Consider the following 26999-nt stretch of genomic DNA (forward strand, 5'->3'; position numbering starts at 1 on the left):
CTTAATGTTATTGATCAAATGCCATACACTCTGGTCTTAAAGAATAATTAATTATCCATTATGGAGACAATCCTGACATTGTCTTCAAAAATGCCACTCATATTATCAATAAGTAGAGGCCCAATGCACAAAATTCGTGTAAGAGTAGGCCTTCCTTCCCCCGGCTGCTGTTTCCCTCTAGCACCTGAGACCCGGGCTTCTCTCACAGCCCCAGCTTCATCCAGAAGGTCATCCGGTTTAATTAGCATATTACATTTTTATTATTATAGACTAGTGGCCCGGTGCATGAAATTCATCCATGGAGGGGGGATTCCCTCAGCCCAGCCTGCACCCTCTCCAATCGGGGACCCCTTTGGGATGTCCAACTGCCGGTTTAGGCCTGATCCCAAGGATCAAGCCTAAACCGGCAGTAGGACATCCCTCTCACAATCCTGGACTGCTGGCTCCTAACTGTTCACCTGCCTGCCTGCCTGATCGCCCCTAACTGCCTCTGCCTGCCTGATCACCCCTAACTTCCATCCCCTGCTGGCCTCATCTCTCCCTCAACTGCCCTCCCTGCAGGCCTGATCTCGCCTCCAACTGCCCTCCCCTGCTGGCCAAATTTGGTGCTGATTGGTCGGTTTCTATGCCAGTCAGCATCTTAAGCTCCACCTCCTAGGCAGCCATTGGCTCCTCACAGTTCACCCAGATTTGGTTCTGATTGGTTGGTTTCTATGCCAGTCAGTGTCTCCAGGCCTATCTCTGGGCCTGATCAGAGAGGCAGGGCTGATCAGCAGCCCCTGCGGAGGCCCGGAGAGAAACAGAGGTGTGGCTGCTGGCAGAGCCTGGATAGAAAAAGAGAGGCAACAGCTGATTAACAGCTTCCACGGAGGCTGCGGGTCAGACCCTGCCTCTCTCTTTGGGCCTCTCTCCAGGCCTGATCCACAGCCATCTTAGCAGTGAGCCATGGCAATGCAGCACTGACTGCAGGACTGACTTCCAGTGTTCAGTTGAGCCTTCAGTTGGTCGTTACAGACCCTGGGTTTTTATATATTAGGATATGCAAAGTGGTTTCTGACATTTGGTAACAATTTATTTAAGTGGTCTGTACTTGACTATAACTCAGCCAGGGAGGGAAATACAACTTATAATTAATCAACATTTTAAATCATGCATAAGTGATGAAGGCTTTCAGTGACAGTAATTTTATCTTAATCCCAAAAAGTATTTTAAAATTTATCATGTTCTATCAATTATCTTGCTATAATTATGAGTGGAAGATAAATTTTCTGAAATGCATATCTAAGTTATATGAACAATTTATGCAAGTGCACTAGAAAACAATGCCTTTCTGCATAGAACTGTAAAATTAGCAGTGCTAATTTTTAAAAGTTGAACAAAATTTTTGTTTGATTGAGTTGCTTTTTTGAGAAACTTTTTGACATATTGCATATGGTATAACTGATGGCATTTTAAACAAAAGTGAAAGAATCATGTACAAACCTCCTAAAAAATAAGCCCATAATAAATTGTAGATTAAATTATATATGATAACTTGTATTATAGGCTTTTCTATATTGTAAAAGTTTCATTTATTTATTAAAAAATCACTGTTTTACTGAAAATTTTAAAGTTGAAACATGCCAATTGAAGAAATGCTGGAAGATAATTTTCAATGGTGATTAATAAAATTTTCTTCAGTTTTTCATTATGAAACTTTGATATATTAAGACTATCCATACATTACAAATTCCCACTTATAAAGTAAAGTTTAGCTTTTAGCAATATAAAAGCCACACAGATTATATGTGCTGTAAATATTACATCTTACATATAATGTACTTTATGTAATAATAGCAAACAGTTCTATGTTTATTTACTATGTGTCAGATACTTTACATACATCACCATCCTTATCTCTATTTTGTAGATGAGAAAATCAATGTGGTTTTTTTGATTTGGGACTCAACCAGAGTCCCAAATTGATAAAACTGCCAAAGGACACACACCAAATGAGTGAAAGGAAAGTAGAATTAAACCTTACTAGTCTGAGCCTGGAGTTAATACATTTAATTGTCTCTGTCATGCTAGTGATACTTTTCTCACATTCATATTACATACTAATGAAGGAGTTGGAGTTGGCCTTAATATTCCTTTGGAAATTAATAGTTAAGACATTTTCATCCATCATGATTGGTAACATTCAGTTTTACTAATTGTTGTTGTTTTTTATTTTAAAAAACATAATTGATTGGCAAAACCTAAAAAGACTCACTAATATCACTACTGAGACAGGAGAGCAGATGGGACAGTTGGGAGGCATATTTCTGGAAATCAAAGTCCTCCTCCAAAATTATTGGCTCATATTAACACAGAAGATATCTTTGGCTACAATAAATTCCTTTCGTTTGTCCTTTTTGTGACATCCCTCAGTAAATGGTTAGGCAAGAACCAGGGCCATTACATGGATCTAATGAATAAAGATCCAGTATATTATTGGTTCTAATCCTGAGGCTTTCAAAATCTTCTATTAATGAGAATGTAGTCCCAAAAGAAAATATGTATTTCAAAGAGTCAATTGCAACATTTAAAATAACAAAAAATGTATAAAATTTGAGTGACTTTTGAAATGAAATGATCTTTATAGCAAATTGAATTTAGAACCCCATCTCTGAACTAGAATGAAGAAGAATTTATTTTTGATCATGTTCTTGTGGAATTGGATTTTTCTCAGTGAAATCATTTTAGAGAGATCTCAAAATAATTAAATCCACAAGGAATGGGGACTTACTCCGTCTTATGGTATTTAAAAAACAAACAAACATAGCTGTCTCAGAAGTCTAAATAGAAATACAACTATGCATCTTCACTTGTATTTAAGTTACATGGCCAAATTTTAGGACTTGAAAATATCCTTTTTTTAAAAAACAAGCATATTGATTGTGCATAAAGATTTCCAAACAAAAAACTGTGGCAGTAAAAATTAAATCAACTTGGGTTTCTCCCTCTTTTTAAAAATATATTTTTATTGATTTCAGAGAGGGAGAGAGAGATGGAAACCTCAATGATGAGAGAGAATCATTGATTGGCTGCTTTCTGCCTGGCCCACACTGGCGATGGAGTCCACAACCCGGGTGTGTACCCAGATGCTCAACCATGCCAGCTGGGCTTCTCCCTCTTTTTTTTTTTTTTTTTTAATGAGTTCACTCCCCTTTTCTACTGGAATGTTTTTACATAATTAAATTTGAATGTTCCTTCTAGATATGTCAGAAAATAAGAAAATGCCAAAAACAAATTAAAAAATCTCACAACCCAGGACTAGTTTGAAACATGCCAATTGAAGAAATGCTGGAAGATAAAACATACTAGACACAAGTATGTTTTAGGGGAAATGGTAGGCTAATCCATCTGGAAGGTTGAGGGATAGTGGAGAGGCCTCATGTCTTCTTGCAGGGCTGATAAACACGAGGGCTTTAACATTTTATGCCAAGGTCGAGTTAGAGGGGAAGAGGGTTTTGTTTGTTTTGGTGCATAGCATTAAGTGAAGGTATCTATGGATGGGAAAGGTTGAAATCTGTGCTCTCTCTGGCTTTCTGGTTGAGTCCCAATGAGGAGAGACAGTAAGATTAAAAGCTAGAGAAAATGTTTCAGGGAAAAATTCCAATTAGTGCTCCATCAGAACTCTGCCCACTTCAGCCACTTCCAAGGCTATGGTCTTTTGGAGGGTTGGGGAAAAAAAAAAAAAAAAGCACAATCCATACACAGATGTGGTGGCAATTGTGAATTTTCTTGAGGAGTTTCATGAATAAAGAATAGCATAAAAGAAAATCTGTAGCAGAAAAACTAAGGGGGACAGCACAGTTACTTAACCGACACTGATTTGACAGGCCTGATCACATGGGAGGTAGCCTTGGGGTCTTCCAGAGGTAACTAAGATGCAACATGTCTGTTCACACAAAGCTAAGGATTCCACATACGCTGGTGGGAACTAGAACAGAAAGGGCAAAGTGTTCATTTTAATTAGATAAACTAATTGAAATAAATTATTCAACTATGCATGGTAGGGAAGTGTGGGATGCATCTAGATTCCATAGATATATATGTGTGTGTTAAAATTAAAATTTATAATTTTTATATTTTTTTTATAACTGGAATTTCCCCTTATCCAAAAACATGTATTTTGCTGATTATATAATATCCAATTATATAGATGTATAATTCTTTTAATCAAGGTTTTTGAGTTTATTTTCATTTCATTGTTTCTGGTTAAGTGATTTTCATATATTTTATAACTTAAGACGTTGTTTTTGTATACATCTATGTTATTTAATTCTTAATATCATCCTACCAAGTACAGACACTTAACTTTTCCTTATGACAAAGCTGTGTGTCCAGAACTTGCTGAAATTTCACAGCTTTAATAGTAGAGTTGGTACTGGAACCTATGGGCTCTGACTTGAGAGACTATACATGTTTCCCTAACAACATGCTCTCTTTTATATGAACTAAAGCACATCTTTATAAATTCATGGAAACCATATTTGGTGCCTTCAGGGTGAGACAGATGATAGGTATAAAGCTGTAGAAGTGTCAACACTCCTAAAGGCATGGAAATCAACTGAAGGCCCCATGCATACACACGTGCACACACATATACATATACATGTATACACACAATCTGCAATGCAATCTCAGTGTGATGACTTTTTCTTAATGAATAGGCTTAAAATATACACTTATGTCTCATTTTATTTGAGCTACTAAATTAACATAACCAAAAGAAATCAATTTACTTACATAATTTTCTTCAACTTTATCACTGGTAAAGTTTAGAAATATAGAATTTTGTGAAGATATATTTGAAAATGTGTTCACTGTGTTTTATAAATTGCTTTTTATAAATTACTCTGTAATAAACATTTCTGTGATTAGTTCTCAGAAAAATTTGTCCTGCAAATCAAGTTGTATATTCTTTATTGTAAAAAGAAAAGTTACATAACAAAAATTAGTCTTTCCTTTCATGTTCACTCTTAGGAAAATTAGTCCAGTTCATGATGCAATTGTGGTAATCATTTTATCTGAAATATCTAGTGGTATCACCTCCCTCTTAATTTAATATATTATTTCAGTTCTGCTTTTATATATATTTGTTCAAATCTTTAATTTTTAAATAAATAGATATACCACAAGTTTTTAAGCAATAAAAATAAATCTGCTTTAGGTGCTTTAAATTTATTGAGATTTGTTTTAAGGCTGGCGTATGGTCTAACAATGAATATTCTACTCAAAAAGAACATGTGCTCTGCAGTTGCTGAGTTTAGTGTACATGACAATTAGGGAAGTTTGTGGATGTGTTGTTCCAGTTTTTTATATACCTGCTGATTTTGTATTCTTATTCTATCAATAACTGAGAGTTGTTAAAGTCCTCAACTATTATTGTGATTTTGTCTGTCTCACTTTTATTTGATCAAACTTTGTTTTATATATTTTGAAGTACTGTTATTAATGCACAAACACTTAGAATTGTTACTTTTTATTGATGACTTTACCACTATGAAATATTGCTCTTTATTTCTTTACTAGAGGCCTGGTGCACAAAATTCGTGCACAGGTAGGGTCTCCAGGCCTGGCCGGCAATCAGGGCCAATTGAGGCCTTCCAGCTGCCAGCTGGGGCCTTCCTTTGTTCCACGCTGCCCCCTGGTTGTCAGTGCATATATAGTGAATGAACTCCCGGTCTTCCGTCAAACTCCTGAGGGAACGCTTTGCATATTAGCCTTTTATATATATATATAGTCTCTTTATTCCCTTTATTTCAGAATATTTTGCTATGTCTGCTTAATCTGATACTAATATAACCACATTGATTTCTTATGCACAGAGTTTATGTGGAAAATCTTTTTTCACCCTTTTATTTTCAACTTGTCAGGGCCTTTATATTTAAAATATATATTTAAAATAATGTATAGTTGAATGTTGCTTTTTTTATAGGCAGTCTGAAAACTCTACCTATAAATTGGAGCACTTAGTTCATTAACATTTAACATACTTATTTATATATATATATATATATATATATATATATATATATATCAGTTTGTCACTGTTATTTTCTGTTTCTCTTTTATTAACTCTACTGAATTCTTAGCTATAATGCTTTGTGTACTTTTGGTGGTTGTAATAGAGATTACTATATGCATCTCTACAGCCTATCTGTAGATAATATTAGTTGAACAATGTAGCTAACTTCACAACATTATAATATTTTAACCCTCTTTCTTTTTTTTCTTATTTTTAGATATTTAACTTTTGTATTCCTTTATTGGCTTTTTATTCCCTCTTTATTCTCTTTGTTTCTGAAAATTCTGGTATATCTACTCATATAGGCACATCAAATTTTACATACAGTGTGTTCCCCTTTTTTGTGTTCTTATTATTAGACTAGAGGCCCAGTGCATGAATTCATGCACAGTGGCATCCCTTGGCCTGGCCAGACATCGAAACAATCAGGGTAGGCCAGCCGGAGGGAGGGCCGCAGGAGGTTGGCCAGCCATGGGAGGTTGGCTGTGGAAGTGCACTGACCACCAGGGGGCAGCTCCTGCATTGAGCACCTGCCTCCTGGTAGTTAGTGCAAGCCATAGCTACTGGCTGGACGTCCAGTCGTAACAGTCGCTTAGGCTTTTATATATATAGATGTTTAACTTCACAATAGTGATTTACACAATCCTTCTACCAAGAACTTGATCACCCACTGGGGGAATGAGGCTGAATTCTGCTCTTCTTAGCCTGCCCCTCCCCTCAACCAGACAGCAGCAGCCCATGGGGTGCAGGTGTCCTACTGTCATGGGCAGTGTGCTAGGGGCTCAGAATGACTGCCAGACTTCCAGAATTGCTGCTGCCCTTTACACCTCTTCCCCGCATTCTGCCTGCTGGATGGTTTCTTTCTACGTGTTACCTCATGCAGCTTGCCTAGCTTTTTTACTATCCTGAGTTAGTCAATCTCAAACTTTAGTATGCATATAAGTAACATGGTAAGTATGTTTGTTAAAATTCAGATTATGATTCCTTAAAACCTGGGGGAGGCAGAGGCTGAATTTCTGCATTTTTTTTTTTTATTGCTTGCCCAAGTATATGTTTTTATTGATTTGAGAAAGAGAGGAAGGGAGATAGAGAGAGAGAGGGACCTGCTCCAACCAGGAGTCAAACACCACCACCTTTTCTGGTGTACAAGACGAAGCTCAAATCAACTGTGCCGCCCTGTCAGGGTTGAATTTCTGCATGTTTAACATTCACTCATTTAATAACTCTGCTGCTTGTCTATGGATAACACTAGTAACAGTAACACATTAGAGTGCCCAATTGCTTTTTCCAGCATAATATCTAGTGCCTATCTCAGATGCCTCTGCCCTCCTAACCCCTTGGAAATGAGCTGAGGACTTTGTCTCATGACAGTGATAGAATCTAGGTATTAATGAATGTATTGCTTGAATCTCATTGTTTCAAGATGCCTACTACAGGTGGCAGGAATTGGCATTCCTATTTTTATTTCATTCAGCTGAGGAAAAATTTCTGCCAGATAGGAATTGCAAGTCACCTTATTTATCCTTTGCTTCCAGCCAACAGCTTCCTCCAAACTGCCAGACTCTCCTAGGAGCAGGCTGCCACCTGTGATAGGATTGGTGGCAAGAACTGGGAGTTCCCTCTCCAAACCCTGCTGTTCCTTCACTTGTGAAAAGGATAGCAAGGCATTTCTCTGTCTAAGCACCTCACCCCACCTGCAATGAGGGAAATAAATTGTCAGTTGCACATAAGAGAAGCCTAATACTCTCCCTATGGTTGCAAAAAGGTGCTGTATTGGATAGATTATTCTATTGGGTCAGGAAATGCTTGAGCCTTTTAGACCATCAGTGTTCCCAAAATCTACAAGTAAGGAACACAGTGCTTGCTTGCTTCCAAGCACTAGTTACTTCAAAATCTCAAACATTGTAGAAAGAAAGTTAGACAACTTGTGGGATTTCTTCCTTGAAATTTTATTCTTCTATTGAAAGGAAAAGCACTGGACACTAGTGGATTAAGAAAACGCTGGAGATTTGCAAATCAGCAATGGCCTCGGGGGCTTTTCTTTGTGTGTCCATGTTTCTTTTTTCCTCCACAGCAGCGAGAGACCATGCCATCTGAAATAAGGGCTTAGCTGGAAGCTCATGCCATCTGAAGATGCAGAATTAGCATCCATGTTTGAGAGAGGCCCATGAGGCCACTAAGGCTTGGCCCAGTTAACAGCTTTGAGTTTGCAAGGGACCTTGGCAATACTGATAGAATCTAAAACTCCATTTTCACTTTAGAAAAAACTACTCTGGAAACATCATAGTTCTGTCTTTTCTTATGTTTGGTACCACACAAAAAGGTAAAAATGTTATTAAAGATTTTTCCCCATACTAACCTTGACTGAAGTCTTCCTTCTAATATTAATCACTAGAGGCCCAACACACAGAATTCGTGCAAGGGCTCAGCCCTCGCAGCCCCGGCTTCATCCGGAAGGTTCTCCAGAAGGACATCCAGAAGGTTGTTCAGTTGTTTGGGTGTCTGGTCTAATTAGCATATTATGCTTTTATTATTATAGACTAGAGACCCAGTGCACGAAATTAGTGCACGGGGGTGTGTGTCCCTCAGCCCAGCCTGTACCATCTAAATCTGGGATCCTTCGAGGGATGTCCAACTGCCCATTTAGGCCCGATCCCACCTAAACAAGAAGTCGGACATCCCTCTCACAATCCAGGACTGCTGGCTCCCAACTGCTCGCCTGCCTGCCTGCTTGCCCCTAACCGCTTCTGCCTGCCAGCCTGATCACCCCCTAACCACTCCCCTGCCAGCCTGATCAATGCCTAACTGCTTCCCTGCTGGCCTGATTGGCCCTAACTGCCCTCTCCTGCCAACCTGGTCACCCCTAACTGCTCTCCCCTGCTGGCCTGGTTGCCCTTAACTGTCCTCCCCTGCAGGCCTGGTCATCCCCAACTGCCCTGCCCTGCTGGCCCGGTCACCCCTATCTGCCCTCCCTTGCCATCCTGGTCGCCCTAACTGCCCTCTCCTGCAGACCTGGTCACCACTAACTGACCTCCTCTGCAGGCCTGGTCATCCCCAACTGCCCTTCTGTGCTGACCTGGTCACCCCTAACTTCCCTCCCTTGCCAGCCTGGTCACCCCTAACTGCCCTCCCCTGCAGGACTGATCACCTCCAACTACCCTCCCCTGCAGGCCTGGTTCCCCCCAACTGCCTTCCCCTGCAGGCCTGGTCGGCCCCAACTTCCCTCCTCTGCTGGCCTGGTCACCCCTAACTACCCTCCCCTGCTGGCCTGATTGCCCCCAACTGCCCTCCCTTTCAGGCCTGGTCCCTCCCAACTGCCCTCCCCTGCTGGCCATCTAGTGGTGGCCATTTTGTGTCCACATAGGGGCACCCATCTTTGACCACATGGGGGCGGCCATCTTGTGTGTTGGAGTGATTGTCAATTTGCATATTACCTCTTTATTAGATAGGGTAGTGTTCCAATTAATTTAAATACTTAATGATATGGACACTGTGTATTCTAATTGACTTCTGCAAATGTATATAACTGTTCCCCTACATTCTTTGATATTTAAGATATTCTAAAACATCAAATACTTGCTAGGCATCCTTGAATCTTATCTAATAAAGAAGTAATATGCAAATTGACTGTCACGCCCTTGCACAAGATGTCTGCCCCCATGTGGGCACAAGATGGCCACTCCCATATGGATACAAGATGGCTGCCACAAGATGGCCAGCAGAGAAGGGCAGTTGTGGGTGATCAGGCCAGCAGAAGAGGGCAGTTGAGGTGACTGGGCCTGCAGGGGAGGGAGGGCTGTTGGGGGGGACCAGGCCTGCAGGAGATGGCAGTTAGGGGTGACTGGGCCAGCAGGGGAGGAAAGTTAGAGGTGACTAGGCCAACAAAGAAGGGCAGTTGGTGGCGACCGGGCCAGCAGGAGAGGACATTTGGGGGGACCGGGCCTTCAGGGGATGGCATTTGGGGGCAACCAGGCCAGCAGGGGAGGGCAGTTGGGGGACCAGGCCGGCAGGGGAGGGCAGTTGGGGGACCAGGCCGGCAGGGGAGGGCCGTTAGTGGCGACCAGGCTGGCAGGGGAGGGCAGTTGGGGGCGACCGGGCCGGCAGGGGAGCAGTTAGGCATTGATCAGGATGGCAGGGGAGTGGTTAGGGGGTGATCAGGCTGGCAGGCAGAAACAGGGGCATTCAGGCAGGCAGGCAGGCAGTCGAGTGGTTGGGAGCCAGCAGTCCTGGATTGTGAGAGGGATGTCCGACTGCCAATTTAGGCCTGATCCCACATCGGGCCTAAACCAGCAGTCGGACATCCCCCAAGAGGTTCTAGATTGGAGAGGATGCAGGCTGGGCTGAGGGACACCCCCCTCCAGTGGGCCTCTAGTATATTGATAAAGCACTGATAATGATGTTTCTTTTCTGATAGTCATCCTTTCTATTTGGAGTTGCACAGTGGACATCTGATAGATTAGCCAGTCATTGTGCTGGAGATAATGGTGAGGGATAAGGGCAGAAAATAAAATAAAAAGTTTGTATTTGGCTTTTTTTTTGCCTGTCCCCACCTGGCCTATGTCCTCTGGCTCGCAGCGCTCTGCGCCCAAAGAGGGGGCAGGAAAGGGGGGTCAACCATTGGCTACTATCTTTCCATGGCCTTCCTGCCTTTGCTAAATTGTAGAACCTTTTCTCTTTTCCTGATTTGGAATGAGTTTGACATCGGATGAGTGCAGTAAAGATTTAATATTGCTCCAGAGTTTTCACTTTTTTTTTTTCTTTAATTCTCACCTGAGGATATTTTTCCATTGATTTCTTAGAGAGAGTGGAAGAGAGAGGGAAAGACAGAGAGAAATATCAATGTGAGAGAAGCACATCGATTGGTTGCCTCCTGCATGCACCCTGACCAGGGCTTGGGTTCAGGGAGGATTCTGCAACTGAGGTATGTGCTTTTGACCGGAATCAAACCCGGGACCCTTTGGTCCAGAAGCCAGCACTCTATCCACTGAGCCAAACCAGCTAGGCCATGGTTTTCACTTTTTATTAGGCTACATTGAAGGTAGAGAAAATTTTCTCTCCCTGCCTTCCTCCCTCACTTCCTTCATTCCTACCTCTAAAATTTTCATTGTAAAAAAACCCAAAAATCAAAGTGATATTAAATAATTTCCTATGAGAGAGAGAGAGAGAGAGAGAGAGAGAGAGAGAGAGAGAGAGAGGAACTATTTAGAAAGCTATACAAGCCATAGCATGGCATAGAAAAATTAATTACATAGATGTAATGGCATGCTTTCTCTTTTCTTTCTCCAATCTTCCCCAGCCCTCCTCCCTATCCAGAACTTTACCAGGTAGAAAGAAAAATAATGACTAGAGATAAATAAGCCAGGCAGTTAGCACAATAGGAGAATTTCTGGAGGTGTTGCAAGTGGGTCTCTGACATAGGATTCTCAAGAACACAGCTTCTGAGATTTTTCCGACTTGGTGAGGGGGAGGAACACAGTGTCTTCAGGCCCAGTGTCCTCGTGTGCTCCTATTAACTCGCAAGCGCCAGCATCTGAAAGGCAGAAAGGAGGAATCTGCATGTGTCACTGACATTATGTTGTATAACATTTTCAGTAACTAAATAATGTCATTTGGGAAATGTGATTTTCACAGTCAAGCTATTAAAACTTAAGAAAATTTTCAAAGTTGGGATTTGTAAGTGAGTACCAAGGCTAATTGGTAGTAGTGCTGAAATTACATTTTTGTGGTGGACTTTTACTCTATACAAGAAACCAGTGAAAATAATTGATGTTAGAAATTGAATCCATGTTAATATTTAAAAAGTCAAACACAATCATGCATACCTGAAATTAATCAACCAAACTCTGAGGTTAAATGATGTAAATTTTAGTATAAAGGAAAAACACCTTTATTCAAAAGTCCTAAAAATCCTATCTAATAATAGAGTAATATGTAAATTACCATCACTCCGCTATGCCCATGATTGGGCGGCGGGAGGCTGGGGGGCGGGACTCCGGGTGGCCTATCCAGCCCTTGAGACCTCCCCCTACACCTCTCAACTGCCGGATCCGGGGGGGGGGGGGGGGCTGCTGCGGACACCCAGCTACCCTGCCATCGGAGGCGGGTAGCCGGGTGTCTGCGCAGGCTCCAGGCCAAAAGCCTAGGGTCATCACGACCAGAAAGGCCTACTGGTAACCAGGAAGTGCATGGAGCACCTCTTGGTCCCTCCCCTCCACTTCCCCCACCCCTGGCCCACAGGCTCCCATCAGGCTGGATGGCCAATGGAGAGCCACAGGGAACCGGGCTGGGTGGCAGCGAAGCGGGACTGGGGATTGGCGAGCGGGCGCAAGGCAGACCTCCTGCTCCCTCCCCCAGCTGACATTCTTCTGAAAGGCACGTGGAGCCTCCACTGCACAGCCTTCCTGGACGAGGACTCACAGCTGAGAGGCTCCAGAGCAGAGACTTCAACAAGGACTTCAGCGCCTCCTCACGGGGGGAGGAAGGGGGGAGACGACGACGACGATGACGACCACCACCTCCCTACGCCCCAGCTGCTTCAGTGTCTGCAAGAAACGGCGCATGCTCCTCCCTGAGAGATGGGCGGCTCCCTGATGGTGGCTGGGCCAGTGCAGGGATGGAGGGAGGGAGGGCGGGGCAGGAGCAAGGGGGAAGCCCGGTTCCCTGCACCTCCTCCCACAGGCATAGCCCTTCCAGGTGTTATGATAAAGAGTTGTGTTTTTCTAACTCTGTCCAGGTAAAGGAAACAAGTGTCTGTTGACTTCTGAACTTACTCTCCGAGCCACCAGTTAATCCCTCTGGATGCATCATATCCAACCTCCAAAGGATCCGAGGGGCAGGTTCAACCTTCGTTCCATAGGTGAGGAAACTGACCAATAAACACATGGGTCTCATAACTCAGTGTCAGCTCCCGCAGAAATCTCCGGGTAATAACTCAGATTGTATATCTAAGGGTATATTTTCTTTTATTTTCATGTTTAATTCAACCCCAGGAATTAAATAATACAATAAAGAATAAAATGAGTTCAGAGGGCTCAGCATTGAATTCCCAGAGCCTTTGGTCCCACACAAACCACAGAGCTCAGTTATCCTGAGATGAAAGAAAAGGAAAGAGAAACATGAAAGGTTTCCTAGCTCAGTCATAGAGACATCTCATAGCCACATACTAAGGACACGGCATTAACTTAGGGGTGGAAAGGACACAAATGGAATAGAAGATGGAGCCATTTCCGTTCAGATTCAAACCAAGTTAACAAGGCAGAAAAAACACTGGACACCATGAAAGAATGAGATGAAATGGTTTGGTAGGGAGTGTCACAGACCTCGCAGGGACAGCACCTGGGGCTCCGGACATGATGGGAGGAGAGAGGGGGCTGGTTGAGAGGAAGTGCATGGAATGGCCTGGGAGTAGGAACAAGAGGGTGATATGCAGAAGGTGGGCCCCAACCGGGTGATGATAGGGGGCAAGCCTGCGGGAGGTGGCCAAGTGCCCCCACCTCTGCTGAGGGGTGCATGCATCTGTCCTGGGAGCTACGGCTGATGGAGAGGGAGGCTATGGCTCTATGTGGATGAGTTGCCAATGAGAGCTTCCCTGCAGCCAGAGTACTCAGTGTTCTCAACACGGCGGGAGCACAGGATCACATACACAATGTAACAAAAGAAAAAGCATCCTATTCCCAACTTATTTACAGACTTCTGTTTCTGGTATCTATATTCCCAATGTGTCCACAAGTAAATTTGGAAAAAGAAAAAAGATTTGTACATGATATGACTGCATCTTTAGAAAACCCAAGTGATCACAACCAGAGCACTTTTAACACCTAATGAGCCAATACACTGATGAACAAAAAGAGACACAGATGCATGAATAGACTGTGGAACCTCAGAGGGAAGGTGGGGGATGGTGGGTGGGTGGGAAGAGATCAACCAATGGTCTGTGCACATATATGCATCATCCCTGGACACAGACAATGGGGTAGTGAGGGCCTAGAGGGGGTTGTAGGCTGGAAAAGATTAATGGGGGGAAAGGGGACCTATGTAAACCTTTCAACAATAAAGATTTAATAAAAAAGAGTAAAAAATAAAAATAAAATAAAAGCTAAGAATAACTGCCCTGGCCAGGTGGCTTCATTGGCTGGAGCTTCGTCCTGTACATTGAAAGGTTGCGTGTTTGAACCCATGTCGGGGTGTGTGTGGGAGGCCACTGAGCAAGTGGTGCCTGGAGAAGGGAGGTTCCTCGGAGCTAAACACAGTCCAGGCCTCACCCATGATCCCAGGCCCATCCTCTGCTGAGTGAGACCAGACCTCCCAGCTTCCTGTTGAGTCCCTGGTCTCTGAGTCATAAGGCCACTTCCCCATGTTCCCCAGAATGGACTGCTCAGTAACCATCCATACTAATAAAAGGGTAATATGCTAATTAGACTAGGTGACCGGACATCTTCTGGACATCCAACTTCCTTCCAGACAAAGCCACAGTGGTGGGGGCTGAGGCAGAGGTGGTTAGGGGCAATCAGGTGGGCAGGGGAGGGCAGTTGGGGGCCATCAGGGGAGCAGTTATATAGTGATTAGGCCAGCAGGCAGGCAAGCAGTTAGGAGCTAGCAGTCCCGGATTGCGAGAGGGATGTTTAACTGTTGCTTCCCTGTGAATGGGGCCTAAACTGGCAGTCGGACCTCCCCCAAGGGGTCCTCGATTGGAGAGGGTGCAGGCTGGGCTGAGGGGGATTCCCCCCGCCACCCTGTGCACAAATTTTGTGCACCAGGCCTCTAGTATTTTATATATAAAACAAACAAATAAACCAAAATCAAACCTTAGTATGTTAAACCAATTTTCATATTTATATAGAGGCTATATTTATCTACTTTTTATAAGAAGAATATTTTTTAAACATGGATGAACAAAATCTCTAAGCCCAGAGAGTTCATAACAATTCAGTGTATTTGTAATACCTGTTGCTATGGATACAACCATTGTCACTGATGGTAACTAAAAATTGCACAATCATGCTGAGAAACATTACAAATGTATACAGTGTTTATACGGTACACTATTTTCATATACATGATTTTGTTTTATCTAAAAATGCCTTCACTTAAATAGCTAGAGGTTTCTACCATTCCAGCTTTTGTAGTATAGAGTAAAAAAAATTCTAGTAAAAGCAAACTTCTAAACATGGAACTTTTCTTGCACTAGTGTTCATTATGTTCTAATTTTGCTCATAGAATGGTGGTTTTGATGTATTTGTTTTATATTTCTTTTCAAGTGAGATGACATTATCTTCATGTTTGAGATTTTAAGTGTGTGACTTAACCTGATGGCCTTATGGTTCAATAGTGTGTGTTCAATGTAGTTTTGTCTGTAGAGTCTCAGACATGTTCCTTAGTCTCTGAGCCCCCTTTACAAATAAATAAAATAGAAATAATAATATTATCTAACTCATAAATTGTTTGTGAGCATTAAATGAGATAATCCATATAAGAGCTTAACACAGTTCCTAGCCCAGGGAAAAAAATCAGTAACTGTTAGTCATTAGGGTATAGAAAGAATCATTGGCAATCAACTTTGTAACACTTTAAGGTAAGCCAAGTAGCAATGCAAGGAAATCCATCATTGACTAAGCATATGAAATATTAAGTTAGCCCTGGAAATAGAGATGCCTATATTTATGGCTCTAAATATTAGTCATCTGAATAACATTTCTCCTATCATTAATCAGTTAAATTTGACTAATTAACCACTTATTCTTACTAAAATGTTTGAGGTAATTTTATTAGTATCACAATCTATATACACACAGATTCTATTTCTTTTCCTATTATAACTTGTGACTCAAACAACAGTTACCATATTTGAAGGTCACCAGGTTAGGGGAGTCATCAATTTAGCATGAATTAGCTGGTGCTGTGGAAAGCACAAAGTGCAAGTTGAAGAACAAAAATGAACCTGAGTCTGCATCACAGTGTGACCTTGGCCTGGAGACTTACCCTCCCCACAAAGTTCAGGTCATGAGTCTACAATAAAAGTAATGCTTTCTTTGATAATTGTAATAAGAAGACATAATGAATATAAAGCCTCTAGTTACTAGAGTCTAGTAAATAGCAGATACTTTATTAATTCTATTTATTATTTTTAACATTTGAGAAAGCTAGACTTCTTAGTATTTTCCTTATTCCTCTCTACTTTCTCAACTTCCACCCTAATAATATATGTAGCTCAGCTTCAATATTCTTTAACTGTAATCCAATTAAGTAAGAAGAACTGTAGACCTGATCTCAACCTTTCTGTGGCTGATCAGTGGCCACATCCAGTTTTGGTTCACTTACCATTTTTTTCTCCATTATACTAAAGAGTCATTCACTTCTTTCCCAAGTTCCATATATATCTGAACATTTTCTCATATTAACTTTCTAATAGTTACTAAGGTCCACTTCTTTAACACAAGGGAAAAAGAAAGACATGTCAGAATAAGGACTGGATTTGGTAGGAACTGGGTAGGTTAGTAAATATTATTACATCTTTCCTTGAAGAATGCCATTTCATATACTCCCTCCATCTCCCTTGGCCATTGAGAATGATTGCTCTTACACAGAAGGAAGCTTAACAGACTAAGATATGTGCTATTGGGAAGTTGGACGAGAGGAAAGTCCTTGAGTGAACAGGCTTCTGTAGCTGCATGGAACCAAGACCTGAAGGTCCCATGGCCAGGATACTGTGCATTCCACAGCCAGACAAATGGTGCCCGGAAAGGAATACCACAAAACAGGGGCACTCATTGGAAAGAAAGAAGTAGGAAATGGTATAAGATCTCTGAAACCTAATTCTCATAAAGTAACCAGAATACTAACCAGGGAACAGAATGATTTGCTAGGAAATTTGTAAATTATAAAACAAGGGTGAAAACATGAAGAAGGGGGGGGGGGGAAAGTGTGTGACCATGTGCACTGTAGAATGTATAATCTAATTACAAATTAGTGATGGAAAATGGACAGAAGATTATTATGTAGCCAGTAAAGAGTAAATAGGTTGCCAATTTTTAGTGAAAAGTATAGGTATATTTTACATTCACCCACTCATTCATTTATCATTATTATTATTATTTATTACCTTACTTTCATAAAATATGAAGAAAGGCATTTCATACTTTGGAGACTATATGACTGAACAATTAACCTTTAGGCTATGCTATAATGTTAAATAAAGTTGGGAGGAAAAAATAGCTTTACCAACAAAGCTTTTTTAATCCTGACCTGAGGATGTGTGGGTTTTTTTGTTTTGTTTTGTTTTTATTGATTTTAGAGAGAAGAAGGGAAAGAGAGAGAAACATCAATGTGAAAGGGAAATATCTATCATTGCCTCCTCTGGGATCAAATCCAAGACCGAATTGTGTGCCCTGACTGGGAATCAAACCCATAACCTTTTGGTTCACCAGACAATGCTCCAACCAACTGGCCAGGACAATAACAAAAGCTTACTTTAGTTTGGCTTTGTGTTTTATGTTGATTTTGTTTTTTCAAGTGAAGATAGTGAGAAATGTCTTTAGGCCAAGAGAACAATATAAAGTTCCAAGGTATGCCGGCTGGCATTATTCAGTGGTTGAGCTTCAACCATGAAGCAGGAGGTCATGGTTCAATTCCCAATCAGGGCACATGCCCAAGTTGCAGGCTCGGTCCCCAGTGGGAAGCAGGAAGCAGCAATTAATGATTCTCTCTCATCATTGATGTTTCTATCTCTCTCTCCCTCTCCCTTCCTCTCTGAAATCAGTAAAAAAATATTTAAAGAAAACAAAGATATGACAGTAAACATGCTAAGGAAACCACAAATTCCCACTGTGGCTGTGGAATAAAATTAGCTGGTAAAGATGATGAGAGCTCAATCTGGATTGGATCCAGATGGTGAAGGCCATTATATGACATCTAAGAAGTACAGATTTTATGTGTGTAATAAGGGAGGCCTTTTATGTTTTATTTGGTTATTTTTATTTTGTCTTAATCCAAATCAAAACTCTTTTGGTTCCATTGCTTCCTATTTGTAATTGAGTTAGATGGGGGTAAATACACACACACAAATCAGATGACATATAAAGGATTATATAAAGTATAACTGTAGTTTTGAAGGAGGGAGATATTGCTTCAAGCTGGAGTAATCAGTGTAAGCTCTGTACAGAGATAGCATAAAAATATGTACTGATTGAAAAAATTACTTGTGTATGTCTCATGTGAATATATTTTGAATTGCCCAGAGCCTAATATCCAATGAATGGTTGTTTATCCTTTGCAACTGATGTTCTAAAACTTAAGTAAGAAATAAGTCTCAAATTATACCCATGGGAAACTACTTTTCATGTATTCTTTAGAATTTACACTTACACACCAACTAGTATGAACTCACCATTTTCAGGTGAGGAGTCGAGGCACTCAGGTTTACATAAGCAGTCAGTGGTGGGACCAGGCTTACTGTACAGACTTTATTTAGTCATGCCATGCTATCCATTTAGAGCCCCATGAAAAAAAAGATGGCAAGACCCATAAAAATAAATAGAATGGGTAGTAAGTAAAAAGGGTTTAAATCTTGTTAAAGCATGATTTTTCAAAATATTTAAAAATGCGTTTTTATACAAATATAACACAAGCACATGTCCAAGATTGTATTAAAATCATCACATAATAAATCAATAAGATGGTAAAACCAACCTAAAGAGTATGGTAAAGAAATGTTAAAATAAGATAGCCAAGGTTGGTATGAAACTAGTTACAATAAACTAAAATTATAAAGTTTATCTGTTATCCCATAATGAAATTATTTTCACCTCTACCAGACAAAAATCTTCCAGTTAACCTCGTCTCCAACCACGCTGTACAATACTCCAGCCATTATAAAGTTAATCAAAGGTACAAGCCCAGTGCTGAGGGCATACCTGGTAATCTTTTCCTATTTTCAAGTTCCAGGTAATGTTTCTCACAGTGATTTATAAAGCTCTCAACTTTGACCCCAGTGATCCTTTTTGAAGGTTATATAACTGTGCTGATTTATCTCTAGTACAGAACCTTTCAAATATAAATAGCCATAATCCTGGAAACAAATACTATTGAAAGGCCACAGACTGAAGTTTTGTTTTCTTGGATCTTAATGCTATTATAAGAATCACAGCTCTAGCAAAATGTGTTTCAGAACTTAAAGTAAATTCCTTATTATGCATTTATATTTATTCATAAGACTGAAGACATATTTCTAACAAAGACCATAAGGAAAAAGGTGGAACTAGTTGAGCTTCCTTTAAACAAGAATTTTTTCACTATTTCTCAATGGACCAAAGAAGTGGGTATGAGCTGCTTGCACTGGAATATGCACTTTTGAAACCCATGGTTCCTGTACTTCAGTCATTCATCAATATATTTATCTATCAAACATTTTAAGAAAACTGATAAAAGCTACTTGCTAAGGAAGATGTTAATATTTATAAGAGACTTAATCATTTATTAATAAGAATGGTTCAAATTGGTGGCAAATGGTATGCACTGTGTATTTGATACCTTTAGTCATGTAATTGGTGGCATTTTATATTTCAGATCCCTCAGCTTTCCTCTGAAGAAGATAAAGCTGTCTTCTCCTGTCAGATGTGGAACCCCATCAGAATGACTAATGAAATAGTTATAGGTAAGTGTTTTTGAGCAGTAGTGTTGTTACTCTGTAATTGATGACCTAAAATTTAAGATATCGAGTCTCAAATTCTACTCATGGAAAGCTACATGTCACTTACACTTTAGAATATACTCTTACTTACACAACAATGAGTACAATCTCACCATTTATGATTTAAGAATTATGAGTTACTCAGGATCACATAAGACACCACATAATATACTTTAAAAGGACATGAAAAACAACAACAAAAAGAGTAAATTACTATAATGCTAGCTCCACAAGGGCGTGGATTTTTGTCTTGGTTCCCCATTATATCCCTAACACCTAAACATTTAAACAACAATTATGTTACTGTGTCCTAAAAGCCTGATACACAGTAAACACTCTAAACATATTTTTAAAAATACATCACATCACAAGATCCAGATTCACTCAACATGTGAAACTCAGAGTGAATATATATACTAGGTCAATATGCAAAATATACAATGATAAATGTCCTTTGAGCACATGAATTGAAGTAATAGGCATCTAATTTCAGAATATCATACGCATATTGTAAGTTTTCTTTTAATGTAGTAATATTTAATACCACTTTGATGATTACAGGCTACATTGTATTAATCATAATGAATAATTTTGCTTGGGTTATTTCACAGTGAAACTGAATGAATTATTAGATCTCCAGTAAATGCAGTTATAAAAGCATTCTTTTGTAAATAATAAATTTCTTCATAATACAGGATTCTCTGATAGGGAAGTTTCTTTTTAATTTTGCCAGAAAGAAATATGCTAAAAAAGTAATCTTCGAATCCTAAGTAATGAATACAACCTTTTTCAGAAGCAATGAGCTTTCTTCCTTTCAGAGAATTGTTTGGAAGCTTCATCTTCCAAGTAAAGAGTAAGTAATCAGACCGCTAATATATATATATTGGGTTAGAAGGAAAATGTTCCTAACCCCATCCATGCATGTATTGAAAGGGAACCATCTGAAACCATCCCTGACTGGTAAGCTGCCGGGGGCCATCCTGCAAGGTGGCAGCACTAGAGTCCAAGATGAAGCCCTACATTAGTGCCCAGAGGATGTGCTTTTACAATGACGTATGGTCATTTATGCCAAGATTTGGATCAAAGAATTATATTCTTAGGAAAGGACTGTATTACTTATGGGAAGGTGAATAAACCACTGAGTAGCAACTGCAGTTGGGTACTGGACTGTGTTCTCTTTGCAGTCTTTCTCATTCTAAAGATTTCTTTATCCATTCATTCTTTTTTTTTTATAGGTTTTCTCAGTTTTATTTATTTATTTATTTATTATTTATTTATACTTTTTTCCTTTATTGATTAAGGTATTACATATGTGTTCTTATCCCTCCATTGCCACCCATCCCCACACATACCCTCACCACCACCCCGCCCCTCCCTCCCCCCCCGTGTCTGTTTCCATTGGTTAGGCTTATATACATGCATACAAGTCCGTTGGTTGATCTCTCCATTCATTCTTATTCAGAAAAGAAAAGGGGGGGGAAGGAGGGGATAAAAGTGCAAGCAGTGTACTTATTTCCAGAAAATCTCTCTCTCTCTCTGCAAATTGTGTACACACACACACACACACACACACACACACACACACATCAGTGGAGGGTTCTGTGGCCAAAGTCACTCATTTCATTTATCTAAAGTGAACTGCAGAATCTTTAAAATACATTTAGAACAATTAGTAATTATTAATAAACATATAATTTATACATCAAATCCCAGCTCTTTTAAGGTAGGTATTTCAGTGAATTTTTTAATGATTTTTTTTCTTCTTTCAACATTTTAAACATATTTGAAAATAGTTCCCAACTTTTACATGAAGTTGAGATATATCAATTTCCTAAATGGATGATCAGGGAGGTTTATGGCTTCTTAATTTCATAAAGTGTTTTTAAAGAGATGGAGGTTGCAAGAAAGGGGAGGTTTATATATTTGATGTATTTTATATCCTTAAAATATTCAACTTGATATAAGTTTATATTTCAATTTATTTGGTACTTTAGATGATGATGACTAGAGATAAGGGGGAAATCCCCTTTATTCACTGTGTGGAGTTAGGTAATCTATACTAATAAAAGGGTAATATGCTAATTAGACTGGGAGACCTTCCAGGAGACCTTCTGGACATCATTCCGGACAAAGCCATGGTGGCGGGGCCAAGGCAGAGGTGGTTCGGGGTGATCAGGCCAGGAGGGGAGGGCAGTTTTTGGTGATCAGGCCAGCAGGGCGGGCAGTTGGGGGTGAGCAGGCTGGCAGGGGCAAGTTGTGGGTGATCAGGCTGGTCGGGGGAGCACAGTGGGGGCAAGCAGGCCAGCAGGAGGGGGGGCAGTTGGGGGCGAGTAGGCAGGCAGGTAGGCAGAGTGGTTAGGGTCAATCAGGCAGGCAGGCAGGTGAGCGGTTAGGAGCCAGTGGTCCTAGATTGCAAGTGGGATATCCGACTGCCGGTTTAAGCCAGATCCCACAGTCAGACATCCCCTGAGGGGTCCCAGATTGAAGAGGGTGCAGGCCGGGCTGAGGGACACCCCCCCCCATCCATGCACGAATTTCATGCATGAATTTAGTGCACCAGGCCACTTTAATTATAAGACAGGGAATTAACATTTCAGATCCAAGAGATGGAAATCATTCTAAAAAGTTCTTCTCATAATAATATTCATTTATGTTCTGATACTCTCTCACTGCTTTTTCAGCCTCAGCAAGTACAGTTTCTTTTATCTCAAAAGTCTATGTAGTGAAGACAATGTAACCACTTAGGAAGGTGGACAATAAAAGGCCTACCCTTGGTCAATTTGGTCACTGCTGTCTAGCAGCAAGATGATCATATTCCCTCCTTATGATTGAGACAACTGCAGTGATTACAGCTCATCCTATGTGTTTGTTTTTAATTTGGAAAACTAAAAAGTAGTTTCTAATAATTAACATCTGTTCTAGAAGTTAATATTAAATAGAATGCAGAGACTTTTTTACAAATAGAAGAAAGGATAAAATGCTTTGCAAATTGTATATTTTTGTTGTTGATGTATATACACTGAGTGGCCAGATTATTATGATCTCTGAACGCATAATAATCTGGCCACTCAGTGTGTGTGTATGTATATGTGTGTATATATATATATATATATATATGTATATATATATATATATATATATATATATATATATATATATGAGGCCCAGTGCATGAATTCGTGCATGGGTGGGGTCTGGCCAGCCTGGCCAGGGTGAGGGGACATGGGCGATTGACTGGCCTGCCTGCTTGTGAACTCCTGGTCGAGGGGACAATGTGCATACTAGCCTTTTATTATATAAAATATACACTGTGTGGCCAGATTATTATGCGTTCAGAGATCATATATATATATTATGGGGGTATAAAATAGACAAAGCTCTAAGGCCCACAGAACCATGATTCAAAGAAACTTTAAGGCTTTTAAGGAATAAAGAAAAAAGATGGCTTAAATATCCTGAGGCAAATGAGACTTTATGAAGCATTCTTTTGTAAATAATAAACATGTTCATGGAACGACCTCTTAAAAGAGTCAGGCGTTTTACTGCTCATGTTAAATAGAGCATTGCTGCTACTGTAGGGTATGAGACAATGGCATAAATATAGGTACTTAACAACAATGGATGAATTATTTTATAAACAAAGTGAAGGAATTAGGCTAAATGGCTACTAATACTTTATAATGTTTGTGTCAATAAACTGTAGTCTTTATCGTGAGTCCATGTTTCTCAATTTTTAGTAACACATAATTTCACAAAATATTTATATGAAAATGTCAGAGGGTCTAACTACTATTTCCTCACTGAACTTTACCATTATATACTAAACAACATTCATTGCTATTTGCTGCTCAGTAATCTTATACCTTTTGTGTCTATGTGTTGAACACATATGATTCTCAAAATTGAAATCAAACCATTTCAAATATAGAATTCTACAAACGTGAACTATTTGAGACCAGTAGAAAAAAACAAAAAGAAAAAAAGCACTTCATGGACACAGATAACAGTGTGTTAAATTACCAGAGGGAAAAAGAGAGTTTGGGGTGGGGGTAGAAGAGGGCAAATGGGGGATAAATGGTGATGGAAGGAGGGTGAACACACAATACAATATACAGATGATGTATTGTAGAATTGTACACCTGAAACCTTTATAATATTATTAATCAATGTCACCCAATAAATTCAATAAAATATTAAAAATGAATAAGTACATGCAATACCCCACTCAGATCTCAAATGACCTTTGCTGTTACTGATTTAACAAAACATTTCAAAGAAACTCAAGACTGACCTTCTGCACCACTTCTCATGGCTGTGTTTCTCTGAAGAAACTAATTAGCACAAGTCCCATTGTGTTGGGAACCTGGGAGAAGAAGAAGGAAAAAGGTTTGTATAACAAAGACTGAGGACAACACAGAATAAGAAGAAAAAAATGACCATGTCGGGCAAATAGCTATCTGAAAACAGATATTCTCATTAGAGCCATTTCACTATTCATCTCACCTAAAGTTTAGAATCTTTTTTTTCTCCTCTCAAAGTGTGAGTATGGTATTGGAGAGGTTATTTTGGTATGTTTTTGAAGTCAGAAGAGAATGAAATGATCAAATTTGACAAAGAGGAAGTTGCAAAAAAAAAAAAATGATCATTAAATAATAGTGCAGAAAAGTTTCCAGTCAAAAAGTGAACATTAAATAACATATTTGGAAGTGGAAAAATTGAATCATTTTAACTATACTTACAAGCTCTCTCTTTTCATTCTGTTCTAATGATTCATGAGTAACAGAGAAATAGAATAATTCATTACTCACACTAAATATGGTGTACGCCAGAACACAATGACCACGTTAGCTTCATGATGTGAAATATTTTAAAGAGAATTAGTTACCAAATAATTCTCACAAATCGTCAAAATTCCCAGGAGCATTAAAAAACCCATTGTTTTCTTAGGCCTCACTCTCTTTGTTTCACCACAGTCACAGCAACTGCTCTCTCTCTCTCTCTCTTTTGTTCCAAATTATGTTTATTTATGTGGAAGTTTGCATAATTTTATCACCCCATAGCTCCTGATTTTAAATATGAAATGCTTGGGTACCCAATAAAATAGAAAAAATAGTTTACTTATGTAATCAATTGGGACCAAACACATAATTTCATTTGAAAAATCCCAAATCAAATTCGAAGATGGCTGCAGATTAGGTGGGAGCTACACTTACTTCTTCCAGCACCAAACCAGATTTACAGCTAAATTATAGAGCAATCAACCCGAATAACCAGCTGAAGGGCTGGCTGAACTGGAGATGCAGAAAGAACTGCGCGCCCCCCCCCCCCCCCCCTGCGCAGCAGCAAGGGCTGAGAAGTCAGAGGGGTGAAAATCAGTGGCAATTCAGTCTGCCTGGGAGAGAAAGGCATCTGCTCCAGACCCAGACACCACCTCACCAGCGACTAGCACTCCTGTTGTTACAGCACCAGCCTGGGGGGTGCGCTGCTCAGTCCCCAACTGCTGGCAAGAGCGCTCTGCCCTGCTCCGGTTCTGTGGAGGGGTCTAATGGCTGCACCCAGCAGTGACCTTGGGGGCCTCCGTTTTCTGGGGAGACTCCTGGTGGAGACTCAGAAAGTGACTAAACTGTGTGGCTTTGGAAAGGGGACTAGTCTTCCCCCAACTCCTGCGCACAGCCTGCACCCCCCACACCTGCTGAATCCCTGTCCTGGCCCTGTCCTCCTGAGTTCACCAGAGAAGGGAGATGACTGCTGTGCAGAGCTGCCACTCTCCAAGCGTGTCTCCCGGGGAAGCTTATGTCTGGGAATCAGTGTCTGGGAATCAGTGTCTGGGTTGTGTAGCTACATCCTGCTGTGGGGCACTCTGATCTCCCCTGCGAGCTCAGCCCACGCTAACCTGGAATGGGAGACTGTTTGGATCTGCTTTTCCAAGTTCTGGATACCTCGCCCTTCTGAGCATGGCCCCACAGGGGAAAGGGAGCGCTGCTCAGAAATGGGACATTCAGAGAGTGAGTCCCTCAGAGGCTATTGTCTGGGACCAAGGCAAAGAGCTTGGCCTCCTCCTGCACGCTGGGTGGGCATCACCCCTAAGACTGATTGGACCTCCTGAGCCCAGGGGCTCTGCCTGGCTGAGCTTGCTCCTCCAGAGGCCACAGCTGGCTGCACCCAACCTGAACCTGCGGCCTGCTCCTCCTGGGAAAAGTAGAGTTGGAGACTTCCGCGAGACTGAGTGGTTCGGCTCAGGAGTAAGGGCCACTTTCTCCTCATTGAGTGCCTGACGGCAGGACCCGCAAGTAGGAGACCCACAAGCCCCATCCTCCTGACACTGGTTGCCCCCGCCCCCGTACCAAGCTCACAACCAGTGGAAGGGTCTCTGGGTCACGGCCAGCATAAACTCAATTTGCAGTCTTTATTCAGAAGGCTCTAGAAAAAGATCAAGCAACCTCAGGGGGATGCAGAGTAGTTAACTGCTGGAGGCGAACCTCAGAGAGCCTCAGTCCTTTTATATATTCCCCCCCCCCCCCCCAGCTCTAAGCTAGAGGAAGCCAACCCTTGTACACGGATTGGCCCCTCCACACACACCCAGGATGCAGCCGTAAACAGTGAACAGCGTGGTATCTCTAGACAGGTAGACCAAAGCCGGTTACACACAACCTCTGACATAAACCTGTATCTAAACCACTCCCAAGTGGACCCAGAAACAACACAGCCAGTGGCGGGCTTCAGACCACACCAGCGCTTTACCCAACTAGCCATACAAGCGATGCAGGCACCACCCCTGCACAGCATCTCATACACAGTGATTGAGGTTTATCCTTCAAGTCAGCCAGCCTAAAGTATTAGTTCTACCCTCAAAAAGGGGACAAAAGCATGCAAGACTCAACTACAACAGGAAGGTACACATAACCCACAACAAGCATTCCTGGAACATGGAGCTCATGTGACCTGAACGATTATGTCACTGAACCCAACATGATATCTTCATCATAAAGCCATCAATCACAAGCTTAGGAGTCATAGCAGATCTATCCAATACACGAAGACCTAACGCGGAGACAAAGAAATATGCCCCAAATGAAAGAACAAGAGAAATACTCATGCCCTTGAGCAGGAATCAAACCCACAACCCTTCCGTACACGGGCTGGCTCTCTAACCACTGGAGCACACTGACCAGGGCGATGATGATCATACATTTTTGAAGGACAATTTGGTAATACTGTATTTGTTGCTACACAACATCTTGACGTAGAATACATATC

Source organism: Eptesicus fuscus, chromosome 12, assembly GCF_027574615.1.
Source record: "Eptesicus fuscus isolate TK198812 chromosome 12, DD_ASM_mEF_20220401, whole genome shotgun sequence".
NCBI classification, from domain to species: Eukaryota; Metazoa; Chordata; class Mammalia; order Chiroptera; family Vespertilionidae; genus Eptesicus; species Eptesicus fuscus.